The sequence below is a fragment of the Bos taurus genome, chromosome 3 (assembly GCF_002263795.3).
Source record: "Bos taurus isolate L1 Dominette 01449 registration number 42190680 breed Hereford chromosome 3, ARS-UCD2.0, whole genome shotgun sequence".
Classification (NCBI taxonomy): domain Eukaryota; kingdom Metazoa; phylum Chordata; class Mammalia; order Artiodactyla; family Bovidae; genus Bos; species Bos taurus.
In genome coordinates, this window is record NC_037330.1 from 43,818,513 (window position 1) to 43,835,251 (window position 16,739).

Genomic DNA, 16,739 nt, shown 5'->3' on the forward strand with positions numbered 1-16,739 from the left:
GCCATATTGTTCGCCTTGACTGCCGCCCCCCTACCCCTTCATTCTCCTCCAACTGCCTCCTCGCTTTGACTTCAAGTTCCCAAGTCCCTGAGTTTTTTCTGGCTCTTGACAACCTTTGAAGATCATCATTTGTCTGCAACTGAGCTGCCTGGGATCTCTGCCCAGGACACAATACAACAAAAATCGGGCAGTTCCTACATCAGTGTGAAAAAATACATTTTAAGTCCTTTTTGTGGAAAACTAGAGTAACATTGAGGAACTCTTTTGTATTAAAACAGACTGAAGTTTTGGGGATAGACATATACACTCTGCTGTATTTAAAATAGATAACCAACAAGGATCTGTACTGTTCTTAGTCGCTCAGCCGTGACCAACTCTTTGCCACCCCATGGACTGTAGCCCGCTAGGCTTCTCTGTCCATGGGGGTTCTCCAGGCAAGAATACTGGAGTGGGTTGCCATGCCCTCCTCCAGGGGATCTTCCCAACCCAGGGATTGAACCTAGGTTTCCTGCATTGCAGGCGGATTCTTTACCATCTGAGCGACCAGGGAAGCCCAACAAGGCCCTACTTTATAACAAAGGTAGCACTGCTCTATATTCTACAATAACCTAAATGGGAAAAGAATTTGAAAAAGAATAGATACCTGTATATGTACAACTTAATCACTTTGCTGTACGCCTGAAACTAATGCACCATTGCTGATCAGTTGTGCTCCAATATAAAATAAAGATTAAAAAAAAAAACAGACTGAAGTTAAAACTCTATCTCTGTTACTGACTAGCACTGTAGTTGTTAGCTGTAAAATGGAGACAACAGTACTGTTGTAGACATAAGAATTAAATAAAATAATGCATGAAATGCCTAATATTCTGCCTGCATAGATTATCGATGTCAGAGTAGGAGTAGGAAATGGCAACCCACTCCATTATTCTTGTTTGGAAAATTTCATGGACAGAGAAGTGATTGCAAAGAGTTGGATATAACTGAGCAACTGAGCCCATAGATTGTCAATGAAATATATCATTAATATTTTTAGACAGTGGTCCCCAAAGGGCTCCTCAATCGAGCTCCATTTCACAACAGAAAGAAATGAGCCTGTGCAGTTTCTCCTCCTAAATCTAAGGTCCTAGGGCTCTTTTTGTTCTTGATGCCCCTTTATCAACAGGTTCTTACAACACATTCATACCTTTGACCACAGTCAGAAGGCAAACTGTATTCCACACAATAAAAAGGTAAGACTTAGCACCCATAGCATGCACTGCGTAATAGGAAATACTGTAGTTGACCCAGGTTGCTACCACCAAATCTAACAACTTTTTGTTAGTTTATTCATTTTAGGAAATTGTGAGCCAGAAGCAGCAGTATTTACTTTGTTGAGATGTTCTAACCTATAATAATATCTTTCCTTTCCTTAAGGAAGGGCCCTGATCATCTGCTCTGAGCTGGTCTGTCCTCTTCCCACATAGTAGATGCAATTCAACAGAGTAAAAACGGCTGAGAAAACTCATGAGTCATTCTCAGGAATCCAGAGTTATTTTAAAGGAGAGAATAATGCAGCATTGCAGAGTATGGAGATTTGAATCCTGACTTTAAGAATTTCTTTCTTAGTGACACCAGGCATATTACTTTCTCTGTGCCTCCTTTTTTTTTCCGTGCAAAATAGGAAAACAATGTTGTTTGTGAGGAAAAAATGAATCAATAAATGTGAAGCACTTGACATCTAGTGATGCCTCAATGAATACTGTTATGATTCTGTGGAGGCCAGTGTGAATATTATGATTATCTTAGCAGACTTGGCTATCCACTTTCATTTCCTGTTTCCTATAAGTTTTGGAAGCATTAGGTAGTGCATCCTTAGAAGTAATGAGACACTTGAAAGTTTAGGGGATGTCCAAGTAGGTTAGTATTACATGATATTTCACTTGAAGCAATTACATTCCAGGACTCAAGGGCAGTGTGTTCCCATGTTTAATGAGAAAAGTTTTCAGAACTGCTTTTGTGAACTGTTGGAAATCTGAGGTTTAGTTCTTTAAAGGAGAGAGTAGCTGTCATTAATCCAAGCAAGTCTGAAGGCTTTTCAGGGAGCATTTTGGTGAAGCATTTTGGTGCGGCTTTTGTGACATTTCATTAAGCAAGCAGCCCCAAAGTGTTTAATTTAGCCTAATTACTACCACCAAATCTAACAAGTGTGTTCCTTTTAGGAATTTGGGAGCCAGAAGAGCAGAATTTGCTTTGTTGAGATGTTCTGATCTATAATAATATCTCCTCATTCTTGGAACTGGCCAGGCCTGAAATGCTGTACTTGGAGGACAGAGTCACTCTACAAAGAGAAGAAATCAGAACATAGTGTAACTCCATTTTACGGCACTTCCAATAAGCAAATCTTAGGAGACACTGGCTTCAAAATGGCCACCTGGGTTTAAGTAGTTTAGCACCAGCCATTCCTGTCAGGTACTCATCGAAAGACTTTCATTCTACAGTAAGCAAAAAGGCCCAAAAGAAGCCTGCTGCCAACAATACAATGAAAAATCAACCCACTGAAAGAAGATATTTGCAAATGATAGATCCCATAAGGGGTTAGTATAAAATATGTACATAGAACTCATACAACTCAACATCAAAAAAATCAACAGTCTGACTGAAAAATTAGGCAGAGGAGCTGAACAGCCATATTTTCCAAAGAAGACATACAGATGGCCAACAGACACATGAAAAGACGCTTGACATCACTAGCCATGAGGCAAATGCAGATCAAAACCACATGAGATACCACCTCACACCTGCCAGAAGAGCTGTTATCAAAAAGACAACAAATGGCAAGTGTTGGCAAGGGTGTGGAGAAAGGGAAACTTCATGCACTGTTGGTGGGAATGTGTATTGATACAGCCACTATGGAAAATAGTTTGGGGGCGCCTCAAAAAATTAAAAATAGATCTGCCATATGATCCAGCAATTTCACTTCTGGGCATTTACCTGAAGAAAAGCAATCAGAAATTTGAAAAGATATATGCACCCCAATACTTATTGCAGTATTATTTAAAATAGCCAAGTTATGTAAGCAACCTAAGTTTTTAATAATGGATGAATTAACAAAGGAGATGTTGTATATATATATACATATATATATATATATATATATACACACACACACACACACATATATATTATATACCACTATATATACATATGGCTATACCATAATCTCTTGACGTTTTAGGAATCAGCAAACTAAAATGGACTGGAATGGGTGAATTTAACTCAGATGAACATTATATCTACTATTATGGGCAGGAATCCCTTAGAAGAAATGGAGTAGCCATCATGGTCAACAGAAGAGTCCGAAATCACTGCAGATGGTGACTGCAGCCATGAAATTAAAAGACGCTTACTCCTTGGAAGAAAAGTTATGACCAACCTAGATAGCATATTCAAAAGCAGAGACATTACTTTGCCAACAAAGGTCCGTCTAGTCAAGGCTATGGTTTTTCCTGTGGTCATGTATGGATGTGAGAGTTGGACTGTGAAGAAGGCTGAGCACCGAAGAATTGATGCTTTTTTTTTTTTTTTTTAATTTTATTTTATTTTTAAACTTTACATAATTGTATTAGTTTTGCCAAATATCAAAATGAATCCACCACAGGTATACATGTGTTCCCCATCCTGAACCCTCCTCCCTCCTCCGGTATTGGAAAAGACTCCTGAGAGTCCCTTGGACTGCAAGGAGATCCAACCAGTCCATTGTGAAGGAGATCAGCCCTGGGATTTCTTTGGAAGGAATGATGCTAAAGCTGAAACTCCAGTACTTTGGCCACCTCATGTGAAGAGTTGACTCACTGGAAAAGACTCTGATGCTGGGAGGGATTGGGGGCAGGAGGAGAAGGGGATGACAGAGGATGAGATGGCTGGATGGCATCACTGACTCGATGGAAGGGAGTTTGAGTGAACTTCGGGAGTGGGTGATGGACAGGGAGGCCTGGTGTGCTGCGATTCATGGGGTCGCAAAGAGTCAGACACGACTGAGCAACTGAACTGAACTGAATACCATAAAAATGTTTACTTTGTATCCTATGATTTTGGAAAATTCATTTATCAATTATAATATTTTTTGGAGATTCATTTAGATTTTCAATGTGCAAAATATCTATAAATAATAGTTTTTATTCTTTCCGAATTTATTTGCTCATTTCTTTTACTGCTTTAGTATTCTGGCTAGGACTTCTGGTATAATGTTTTTTAGTAGTGGTCTAAGTAGACAACCTTAATTTATTCTCTAACTCAGTTGGAAAGCATTTAAATTTCACTACAGTATGATATTAAATTTTTTTAGATATTCTTTATCAAATAAAAGTTCCTTTGTATTCCTCGTTTGCTAAGAAAATTCAGCATAAGTGAGGCTTGAGTTGTCAAATATATTTTCCTCATCTAAGAAGCATTGAGATGATCTTATTCTTTTTCTTTTTTATCCTGTTAATATAAGAAAGGATGAATCAGATCCTCTGCTTTTCAAATGTTAATCCAATCTTGAAGTTTTAGATTATGTCCCCCTTGTCATGATATTGTTTGGTGGTGGTGGTTTAGTCGCTAAGTCATGTCTGACTCTTGCAACCCCATGGACTGTAGCCTGCCAGGCTCCTCTGTCCATGGGATTCTCCAGGCAAGAATACTGGAGTGGGTTGCCACTTCCTTCTCCAGGGGATCTTCCCAACCCAGAAATCGAACTTGGGTCTCCTGCATTGAAGGCAGATTCTTTACCAACTGAACTACAGGGAATTATTCATGTTCAAAGAACATAGTTATGATTCTTTTTTTTTTTTTTACATTTGTTGTTTGCTTTATGGCTAGAAGTATACACACATAGAATTGTTATACTTTTCTGTTGAACTGACCTTCTCATTGTGTAATGTCTCTCATCTTCAGCAATACTTCTTGACTTATAATCTAATTTTTAAGATATGAATTTGCTATGCCACATTTCTTTTAGCTTTTTGTGTGTATGCTTTTTTACTTTAATGCTTTCTGTGCCCTATTTATTTATTTAGTTCCCTAATTTTTAAAGCATGCCTCTTGTATCTGTATCTCTATCTATGCCTGTATCACCTATATCTGTGTGTTGTTTTATGTGTATTATTCTGCTTAATAAGTAAAGGGAAAGGTTTCTCAGAGGAAGTTACTGAATTTTACTTCAAAAAATTTTTTAAACAATTTTTATTGAAATATAGTTGATTTATAATATTGTGTTAATTTCAGGGGTACAGCAAAGTGATTTAGTTACATGCACATTTATTTTTTAGATTCTTTTCCATTATATGTTATTACAAGATACTGAGTACAGTTCCCTCTGTAATACAATAGGTCCTTGTTGTTTATCTATTTTATATATAGTGCTGTGTATATTTTAGCAAATTCCTAATCTAACACTCCCCCCTTCCCTCTTTGGTAATCTTGGAAGAAAGAAAGTAAAGTCGCTCAGTTGTGTCCGACTCTTTGTGACCCCATCTGTAACTGTCGCCTGCCAGGCTCCTCCACCTGTGGGATTTTCCAGGCAAGAATACTGGAGTGGGTTGCCATTTCATTCTTCAGGGCATCTTCCCGACCCAGGGAATGAACCCTGGTCTCCCCCACTGCAGAGCCACCAGGGTAACCTTGTTTATTTTCTATGTCTCTGAGCTTGTTTCTGTCTTGTAAATAAGTTCATTTGTATCGCATTTTAGATTCCACATATAAATGATATCATATGCTATTTGTTTTTCTCTGTCTGGCTTACTTCACTTTTCAGTAATCTCTAGGTCCATCCATGTTGCTACACTTGGCATTTAGTTAGTTCAGTCACTCAGTCATGTCCGACTCTGTATGGACTGTAGCACACCAGGCTTCCCTGTCCATCACCAACTCCTGGAGCTTGCTCAAACTCATGTCCATTGAGTCAGTAATGCCGTCCAATCATGTCTTCCTCTGCCGTCCCCTTCTCCTCCTGCCTTCAATCTTTCCCAGCATCAGTGTCTTTTCCAATGAGTCAGTTCTTCGCATCAGGTGGCCAAAATACTGGAGCTTCAGCTTCAGCATCAGTCCTTCCAATGAATATTCAGGACTGATTTCCTTTAGGATGGACTGGTTGGATCTCCTTGCAGTCCAGTTGACATTACTTCATTCTTTTTATGGCTGATTAGTATTCCATTTGTGTATATGTACTACATCTTCTTTATCCACTACTCAGCTGATGGACACTTAGGTTGCTTCTATGACTTAATAACTCTACAGAGTACTGCTATGAACATTGGGGTGCATGTACCTTTTCTAGTGAGTTTTAAAATAACCCTTGTGGCTCCTAATACCTGCATACTGCTCTGTAATCTCAGCCACCATGATAACACTTCCACTTTGGAAAGTATAGATAGAAAAGGAAGAACAGATTGGAAGAAAAGTGAATATGGGGGGAAAAAGCAAGAGAGGAAGTTAAAGGAAGATGGGGAGAAAAAGGTGCCATTGTTTTTTAAAGATTGCTCTTCCTCTACTCTTTCTTTTTTCCTTCTATAACTCAAGTTATACATATGTTTGGCCTTCCCAATAACCCCTTATTTCTTGCCCTCTTCATTATTCCATCCTTTTGTTCTCTCATGCCTCCTCTCATGCCTCCACTGGATATATTCTTCTGACATATTTTCTAGTTCACTAAGCTTCTGTTATGTGCTGTTCACTATTAACCATAGCTACTTTCTTAGTTTTAATACTGTATTTCCAGTTTTTTTTCCAAAACCATATCTTACAAAGCATAGCTCTTCTTTTCCCAAATATTTTGATATTAATTCTCTTATTTTACTTGAGGAAAAAGTATAACAATAGTTTAGACCTTAACTGATAATAACCAATACTTAATACAAAAATAATTTTGCATCTCATTTCTTTAGGGTTTTCTTCCCTTAACTAGGATAATGATTGTGCCTCCTGCTGCTGCTGCTGATAAGTCGCTTCAGTCGTGTCCGACTCTGCACAACCCCATAGACGGGAGCCCACCAGGCTCCCCTGTCCCTGGGATTCTCCAGGCAAGAACACTGGAGTGGGTTAGTGAAGTCGCTCAGTCGTGTCCGACTCAGCGACCCCACGGACTGCAGCCTACCAGCTCCTCTGTCCATTGGATTTTCCAGGCAAGAGTACTGGAGTGGCTCGCCATTGCCTTCTCCGAATGATTGTGCCTAGACAGCATCAAAACACCACAGCAATTTGTCCACTTGGTTAAATCTTATTAAGAAAAAAAATGAAAAGACATAGAAAAAGTATTTAAGTTTTTCTTAAATGAATACCAATATTTTTTTTATTCTGTAGATATTACATTATTATCCCTTTTAGAAGAGATAGATAGCAATTACTTTGTCCCAAATTGAAACATGGCGATGGTACCCCACTCCAGTACTCTTGCCTGGAAAATCCCATGGATGGATGAGCCTGGTGGGCTGCAGTCCATGGGATTGCTGAGTCGGACACGACTGAGCGACTTCACTTTATTTTTTCACTTTCGTGCATTGGAGAAGGAAATGGCAACCCACTCCAGTGTTCTTGCCTGGAGAATCCCAGGGACGGGGTATCCTGGTGGGCTGCTGTCTATGGGGTCACACAGAGTTGGACACGACTGCAGCGACTTAGCATACTGTCTAAAAATGTTTCTACTCTGAGTCTCCTTACAACCTGGAGGCCAAAATGTTCAAGCAGAACCTTCTACTTTGGTATCAATTAGTTATTTAAAGGTGCATGCCTGCTTGAAACTGGGCCAATCAGAGCTCTTCTCTGGGGTTTTAAAATTCTGGATTGGAGAGACCAGATTCCATGTTTCCTTTAATCTCAAGATTGAATCTCAAATTCTGAATAGGGCAAAAATATACTCTATCCTTCTGGAGAAGGAAATGGCAACCCACTCCAGTATTCTTGCCTAGACACTCCTGTGGACGGAGGGGCCTGGTGGGCTGCTGTCCATGGGGTCACACAGAGTTCGACACGACTGAAGTGACTTAGAGCAGCAGCAGCATACTCTATCCTGGGGAAGAAGTTGGTTCATAGCAGATACAGAGAAAACCAAGAAACAGAAATGGAGTCATCTAGCAGAGGTCCTCAATCTTTTTGGCACCAGGGACCGATTTCATGGAAGATAATTTTTCCATGAACCAGGGTGGGGGAGGATGGTTTCGGGATGATTCAAGCATACTATATTTATTGTGTACTTTATTTCTATTATTATTACATAAGCTCCACCTCAGATCATCAGGCATTAGATCCCAAATACTGAAAATCCCTGACCTAGAGGACTTCCTGTTTACCCTTTGGTTACCCGAGTCAATAAATTCTTCTTTACCTAAGTGTGGTTTCTGCCAGCCACAACCAGAAGAGTTCTGAGTAAAGCATTCTCTTTTTCTTTTCCTGAGGACTGAATTTATAGTTTGAATCAGTATGACTTAATCCAAACATCATTCATGTTTCAAAAGTCTTTCTAAATTTCTATTACTTCAATAGAAGCATCTTAGTATATTGCAAAGAATACAAGGGAGAAGTTTCAAGGTCCAGAAAGTTAATTTTCTTCTCTGAGACTCTGACTTCTCACCTACGTTATGGAGTGAGTATTTGCGTATCACACGGGTGTGGCAAAGGCTAACTGAATTGATGTAAGTGAAAAAAGAAAATCCTAGAAAACACTAGATTTTGAAAGGAAGACAAGGCAAGGAAGATAGTTTGTTTTTTTTTTCAAAGAGAAGGCAGCTTTAGAGAATTCAATAAACCAAATATAAGATGGTGCTATGAACACAGCTAGGACCTTACTCAGTTGCACACTGTGGGCTTCTCTGTCAGTTTCCAAAGCTACAGTGCTCTCTTATCTCCTGTGAGTAGGAACAGGTTGTATATGTGAGAGGAGTTAATTTCCCTGGTGCCAACTCTCAAGCCATGAGGACATGAGCAGATGCCCCATCTCCTTGTCCTTCAGTGAGATAAATCTAAGGCATATTCTTCATGGTTCCTCAGTGGGAACTCCGACTGTCCTAAGTGGTAACCAGCTAAATAAGGCACACTTTATAGCCTTTTCCCCTTCTATATTACTCTCCGTGCTCTCTCCCTTCTGCTTGTCCCAATCTTGTCCCATATAAACTACTTGCAACCGGATGACATCACTCAGATGCTACTTTCAGGGACTCAGGAATAAGACTGCACAGAACATGTTTAATCACCTGAATCAACCAAAAGAATAAAAAGCATTGACAATACTAATATTTGCCAACACTAACATTTGAGGACTCATTGGACTCCCAAATATGACTATGGACCCCCAGGAAACATAGAATTTTAGTTTAATAAATGCAATTATATTAAACAAATATAATTGAAAAATTCTATTTGGCCTTAGAATGAAGACTGACGTACATATATGTACATGGAAGTCAACCCATACACACATTATCAAACAGTTTGTGGGGAGTAATTCTTTTTTTTTTTTTTTACAGTGGCGCTTAGCGCCGCCTTTCCCCTGACCTTTGCAGCCTTTGCTGCGTCCAGACATGGTTTCACGAAAAGTAAACCAACAGCAACTCGGGAGTAATTCTTGATTGTGGTATTAGTTGTCTGATCCTAGTCGGTAGCAGCAAGGAAGATGTTTGTTCACTTCAGATAAATTTATAAATTAGGTGAGTAGATGGACAGTTAACAGATGGGCTATTTTAGTGTCTATTTAAAAATAAAATATTCCTAATTTTGTTAAAATACCATTAGACATACTAGAATTAAACAAGGAAGGAGGTGCATATCTTTCTTTCAAGAAGTCAGTTTCTTTCTTCCTCTGAGCCCAAAGCTATCCACTGTTCCCTCTTACTATCCTGCTTTAGAATCAGCTCTCAAGTATTTCATGAAACGAGATCAATTTTGATGTATTTGGGATGAGACTGCTGTAATATAACTCTGATTGTGCTGCCAAAGAAAATAACATATTTTCCAAAGGAAGAATACTTATGTGTAAAGTAAACCTGATACCACAGTTTGTTTGGAAGGGTATTATTTTTGAATTACTAATGAATGTTTTTCCTCTTACCTTTCCTTTCCTCTTTGACCTTTCCCCCACCTCAAGCAGGCAGGCATTTTATGGAGAAAATGTAGAGCAGCAGGTAGAAAAAAGTCTCTTTTGCTCCTCTGTTGCTCTTGTTCAGTTGCTAAGTCATGTCCTACTCTTTGAGATCCCATGAGCTATAGCACACTAGGCTCCTCTGGCCTCCACTATCCCCAGTGTTTACTCAAATTCAGGTCCACTGAGTCAGGGATGCTATCTCACCATCTCATCTTCTGCTGTCCCCGTCTCCTTTTTGCCTTCAATCTTTCCCAGCATCAGAGTCTTTTCCAATAATTCAGCTCTTTGCATCAGGTGGCCAAAGTATTGGCCAGCAACAGTCCTTCCAATGAATATTCAGGGTTGATTTCTGTTAGGATTGACTGGTTTGATCTCCTCATAGGACTATGTTTAACCAGTCTGTTAAAAGCATAAAGAGACATTTCTAACTTTTATTAAATGATATAGAAGACAGTGAAATAGTATTAAACACATTTGTATTTGAACAAACACAGGAGGTTCAGATCTCATTTTAGTCAGCTATTTTTTTTTTTTATTAAACCCTAAACTAAATGTCGGAGAAGGCAGTGGCACCCCACTCCAGTACTCTTGCCTGGAAAATTCCATGGACGGAGGAGCCTAGAAGGCTGCAGTCCATGGGCTCCCTGAGGGGCGGACACGACTTCACTTTCACTTTTCACTTTCATGCATTGGAGAAGGAAATGGCAACCCACTCCAGTGTTCTTGCCTGGAGAATCCCAGGGACGGGGGAGCCTGGTGGGCTGCCGTCTATGGGGTCACACAGAGTCAGACATGACTGAAGCGACTTAGCAGCAGCAGCAGCAGCAAACTAAATGTATCATATCAACTTCCTCTCCTCAGAAGAACAAAAATTATTCATAATACTGATGAAAGATGTAAGAAGAAATATGAGAAAGAACAACTCTCCCACCCGACACACCACTTCAAAAACATTCCTTGTGTGTGTGAGAGAGAAGAGTCAGAAGGGACGCAAATGAGTGCACTGTGAGTGGTCCATGATGAAAGGTCTTTCATCTTGCTTCTGTGACTGAGCCTCAGAGAGGCAGGAAAACAAAACCCAGTGGGCCTGTGGCACCCAAGAAGGAGGAAAGACACATGTCTCGTTTCCCAGTTCCACCTCTGAGAAAGGATGTGCGTGCCTTCTCAGTCATATCCAACTTTTTGTGACCCCACAGACTGTAGCCCACCAGGCTCCTCTGTCCATGGGATTCTCCAGGCAAGAATTCTGGAGTGGGTTGCCATGCCCTCCTCCAGGGGAAATTCCCCACCCCAGGGATCAAACCTGTGTCTCTTGCCTTTTGTCTCTGGCATTAGCGGGCAGGCTCTTTACTACTAGTGTCACCTGGGAAGCCCCTCGAGAAAGGGCAAGACCCCAGAAAACTGAATTGACTGAGTAGCCTTCCTCAGCACACAGGACCTGAAAGCAGACCAGCCAGGATTTCCACATTCTGTGGAAAGAAAAATTGATCATTTATGTGCATCTGACAGGAACACAAGAAAGGACAACAGTTGCTCGTCCTGATGGGGTCTTTTTGACAACAACCAGGGAAAGCTCTGGGATATTCAGGGGCCAGTGACTGAGACTCAGGTGGGACGATGGACATCTCTCTGTGTTCCAGTGCCCACAGCAAACAACAGGCCAGATGCCTCCCCTCTGCATCCCCAAAGTCTTGTCACTATGTAACTCCTGTGGACAGAGGAGCCTGGAGGTCTGCATTCCATGGGAATGTAGTAAAAAGAGCTGGACACAGTTTAGCAACTAAACAACAAACAAGACCAAAACTTCCTGAAGGTTCAGTGCAACTCAGAGGGAAAATAGAGGGGATGCTGAGTTGGCTGAGATTAAGTTTTCATTCACCTCTCTGAAAAAGTTAGGACTCAAGAATTATTTTAGATTTTAGAAAACAAAGGATTTTTTTTCAATATTCCTGAATGTGCATGAAAATATGATGTACACACTAATCACTAATCACAACTGTATTTTTCATAGAAATTTTGCTTGGTGAAATGATGTATTTCTTCTTTCTTCTAGATGAAAAAAAATATAGAACAGTCTTATGGACTCTGTGGGAGAGGGAGAGGGTGGGAAGATTTGGGAGAATGGCATTGAAACATGTAAAATATCATGTATGAAACGAGATGCCAGTCCAGGTTCAATGCACGATACTGGATGCTTGGGGCTGGTGCACTGGGACGACCCAGAGGGATGGTATGGGGAGGGAGGAGGGAGGAGGGTTCAGGATGGGGAACACATGTATACCTGTGGTGGATTCATTTTGATATTTATAATTAAAAGAAAAAAAAATAACATCAACAATCTTCATAATAAAAATTTATATAAAACATGGAAAAAAAATAATAAAAATAATCTTACACAAAACATTAATGTGACTTTTTATTTTTTTAACTATTGTCAAACCAGAAAAAAAAAATCAGAAACCCCAAACATATTGAAGAATTAAAAGAAACTGAAGGCTGCTTACTTCTTCTGACTTTTGCCTTCTTTATCTGGAAACATGCTGCCATCATGACAGTTCTGTTTCTCTGCACATAGGCCTAAAACTCACATATTGCCTCCATATTACTAAAAGTTTTTGGTCTGATTCATTAATGTCACACTACAGAAAGATAGGTTGTATTTTTGCTTGAATCTCATGTACCATTTGACAGCCTCCCACTCAGAGAGAACTGGCAGGCTGGCTGGGTAGTTATTGTGCTCTGCAAAGAGAATTATTACAAGGAAATATTCATTCAAAAGGAAAGGAGAAATGAAACTCACAGATTTCAGCATAACATGAATTGATTTGCTTCAGACAGTGAAAATCTCCCTGTTAAGTTTAGGTAATTAAGATCCTTCTCATTTAAATTCCTTTCCATTTTCTTTAAAGAAGTGAATTCTCCTTCATTAAGAAAATAGGAATCATCTATCTACCCTCTCTCCTCTATATGTATAATTATTACTTAAATTATGATAATTGTGCTTAAGAAATATCAGCCCTGATTCATCCCCATATGGTGCCACCCTCCCCAGCATTTCCGTTAACCACTCACACATTCACCACAGTTGGCCTCTCTGTCCTTTGCAATGTGACCTTGTCCTTTGCAATGTGACCTTTCAGATTCTTCCATCAAGAGGTAAGTCTATTTCTTTATACCATGAGTCTGGGCTGGCTTTGTGACTTCTTCAGCCAACAGAATGCAGCAGAAGTGACCCTATACCACTTTTGAGCTTAGACTTCAGCGGTCATGCATTGCTTGTACTTTTTCTCTTTAAAGCATACCACCATGCTGCTGACATGTGAATAAGCCTGGATCACAATGAAAGTTAAAGCTTTGACATATGAATTTTGGAGGAATATGGTTCAGCCTGTAACTGTCTCAAGAGGTTTTACAGTTAAACCACTAAGTAAGATGTGTCTACATCTAGATTTTCCTAACAAAGGGGATCAAAAAACCTATTTTAAATATTGATAGAATTGATGATTCAACAATAATTGTGATAATAATTCATTTCTGTTCCATCAGTAGGTCTTTTTATGTGTATACTTAAAATTTTTAAATTTGCTGAAATGAATTTTTATTTCAATTCAACATGTATATTCTCTTCTGTTCAGTTAGGGAATGAATGATTTGGATATTAGCAAAATTTCACTTCTTGGAGACAGAATGGTCATATCATTGCTTCTTCTCATTGCATTTATTGATGCTTATAATTGCCAAGACATTATCTAAAACCAATGATAATACTACTTAGAATCTCTAGAATTTCTTCTAGACAACATTTGAAATTTTCTTAAATAACTGATTATGCAAAGCATACTATTTCCATGGTATCCACAGATAAAATTCAGAAGAACTTAAACCTCTTCTTCCATAGGAAGAAAATGCACCTACAAAATTTTTCTTTTTAAAGAAAATTAAACAAATTTTAATTTGTTAACATTAATAAAAGTATGTCAATTTTAGTTGATATAATTGATGTTTACATTAGCATAGGAGTTGATCTATAGTGTGTGTGTGTGTGTGTGTGTGTGTGTTAGTTGTGTGTGACTCTTTGTGACCTCATGGGCTGTAGCTCACCAGACTCCTCTGCTCATGGAATTCTCCAGGCAAGGGTACTGGAGTGGGTTGCCATGCCCTCCTCCAGGGGATTTTCCCAACCCAGGGATTGAACCTAGTCTCCTACAATGCAGACAGATTCTTTATCAACTGAGCCATCAGGGAAGCCCCATATACATAGGTATATTTATGTTAATATAACACACACATATGTATATATATATACACATACATATACACAAAATATCTGTATAGTTTATATAAATATGGGCTTTCCAGGTGGCCCAGTGGCTCTGGAAGATTCCCTGGAGTAGGAAATGACAGCTCACTGCAGTAATTTTGCTGGAGGATTCAGGATCCCATCAACAGAGGAGCCTGGCTCGCTACAGCCCACAGGGTCACAAAGAGTCAGACCTGACGGCACACATGGACACACATTGCACGTTGTTATTGTTCAGTTGCTCAGTTGTGTCCAGCTCCTTGAAGCCCCATGGATGCAGCATACGGGCTTCCCTGTCCTTTACCATCTCCTGGAGCTTGCTCAAAGTCATGTCCATTGAATCCGTGATGCCATTCAGCCATCTCCTCCTCTGTCATCCTCTTCTCCTCCTGTACATTGCACATGCACATATATATATATATACATATCCTATGTATTATATTATATACACGATTTATGTTATATCTACACACGTTTATGTATATACTACATATGTATATATCTGTATAGATATGGTAGAGTCATCTTTGTATAATGGCTTTAGTCACTTAGGAGTATGTTGTACTGATCTGTCAGTTTTCTAACATTCTTGAATTTATTTCTTTGATTTACTTATTCTCTGAATGAAGAACTAGTGAGATCCTATAATGCTAAGTTAGGTGCTACTCTAAATTCCAGTGATATGGTAGCAGCCAAATAAGACAAAGACCCTGGTCCTAAGAATCTTAATATCTAGTGGGAAGATGACAAGGCAAACTGAATATGAAAGACACTGTCTAGTACCTCTGTGTGTTATGAAGAAAAATAAATCAAGATAATTGCAGAGTGAAGGGGAGCTCCTATTTTAACAAAAGAGTTGGGGACAGTATCTCTGAGGATGCGTGATTTGAATAGAGATCTAATTGAACTAAGAGAACAAATTGTACATATTACCTGGAGGAAGAAAGATGCAGACAGAAGAAAGAGCAAATGTCAAGGCCTGAAAGAGTCACAACTTTTTAGAAAACTTCCAGCTTAAGTAGTATTTCCTACTCCTTTATTGCTTTTCAAGAGTTTAATTAGTGTGTTTTATTTTCATTTTTGTTTTATTTCTGTATTTTTTAAAGTGAATTTTTAAGTAGCAATGAAACTTTGAAAAGACTAAACAATATTCTCCCTGGAGATTTCTAAGATTAGGGTGCCTAAGCATTGAAAGAATGTGTCTGGCTTTTCCAGGTCCATCACATTGTCCTGGAGCTGAATTAAAAGGAGATTTGTAGATCTACTAGCCACGCTCTGCTCCTCTGTCTATCATTAATCCATTATTTTTTGGCACCTAAGATAGTTCAGGCTCTCTTAGAAGCTGAGGATAACTAATTGACAAGTAAGCCACCACAAAATTAATACTTGAGATCAGTAATCATAGTGATAAGGCCATCGATTCTGAAGTCAAACTGGGGATTTATATTTTGGCTCTGGCATTTACTTAATTTAGATGTTATACAGTTTATGTTTATTTGTGCTTCAAATTTCGATTTTGTATATTGAGGAATTATTCATTCCATGGGTCAACAAAAAATACAAAAATAAAATAATAATTAATTGGAATGTTTAAAGATTATGTAAGATAATATGTACAGTGCCTGAGGCACAGTAATTACTAAATAAATGTTAGACACAAATTTCTTATATTGGTAAATATGAAACTCTAATTAAAAGTAGTTGAATTGAATTGAATTATTCTGTTGAGCAGGATGTAACCTGGGTTACAGTCTGAAAATACAAAGGATGTTGTTAAAGTTATGGATAATTAAGTGGAAATAGCTCAATGAAGAGAAATGAAAACACCCAGCTGTCTGAGGTCTATTCTTGCCATTTGAGGCTGACCCTGGGCAGCAGCCTTCCTTATTTTTCTTCCTGTCTGTGGCAAAGCTACAAGTTACTTGCCCAGTATCCATCCTCCTGCTTTCCTTTTCATTCTCAATTTTGTTTAAGTTATCATGCTTTTTCTAAACAAAAGTACTACAATTCCCAGCATTCCTGGCAGCCAGGGATGGTCAATAAGATGATATTAAAGTTTATGGGGTGAAACGTTAAGAAAGGTCTTTAAAAGAACAGAGAACTCATCTTGAACATGACTTCTACTCTTCAGTGTTCACCTTTCCCTTCTCCAGAACACAAACTCCATGCAGGATATGATGCAGCCATCTTATGATAGTGAGGTAACCATCTAAAATTAAAGCGAACTCAGAGGTGGTGAGATGGAAGGCTAGAATGACCTTGGCTCCCCAGTGGCATCGTTGGGCTGTCAAATCTGCCCTAGATTTCCTACTCAGAGCCTCTTGTTATGTGTGCAAAGCCTACCTA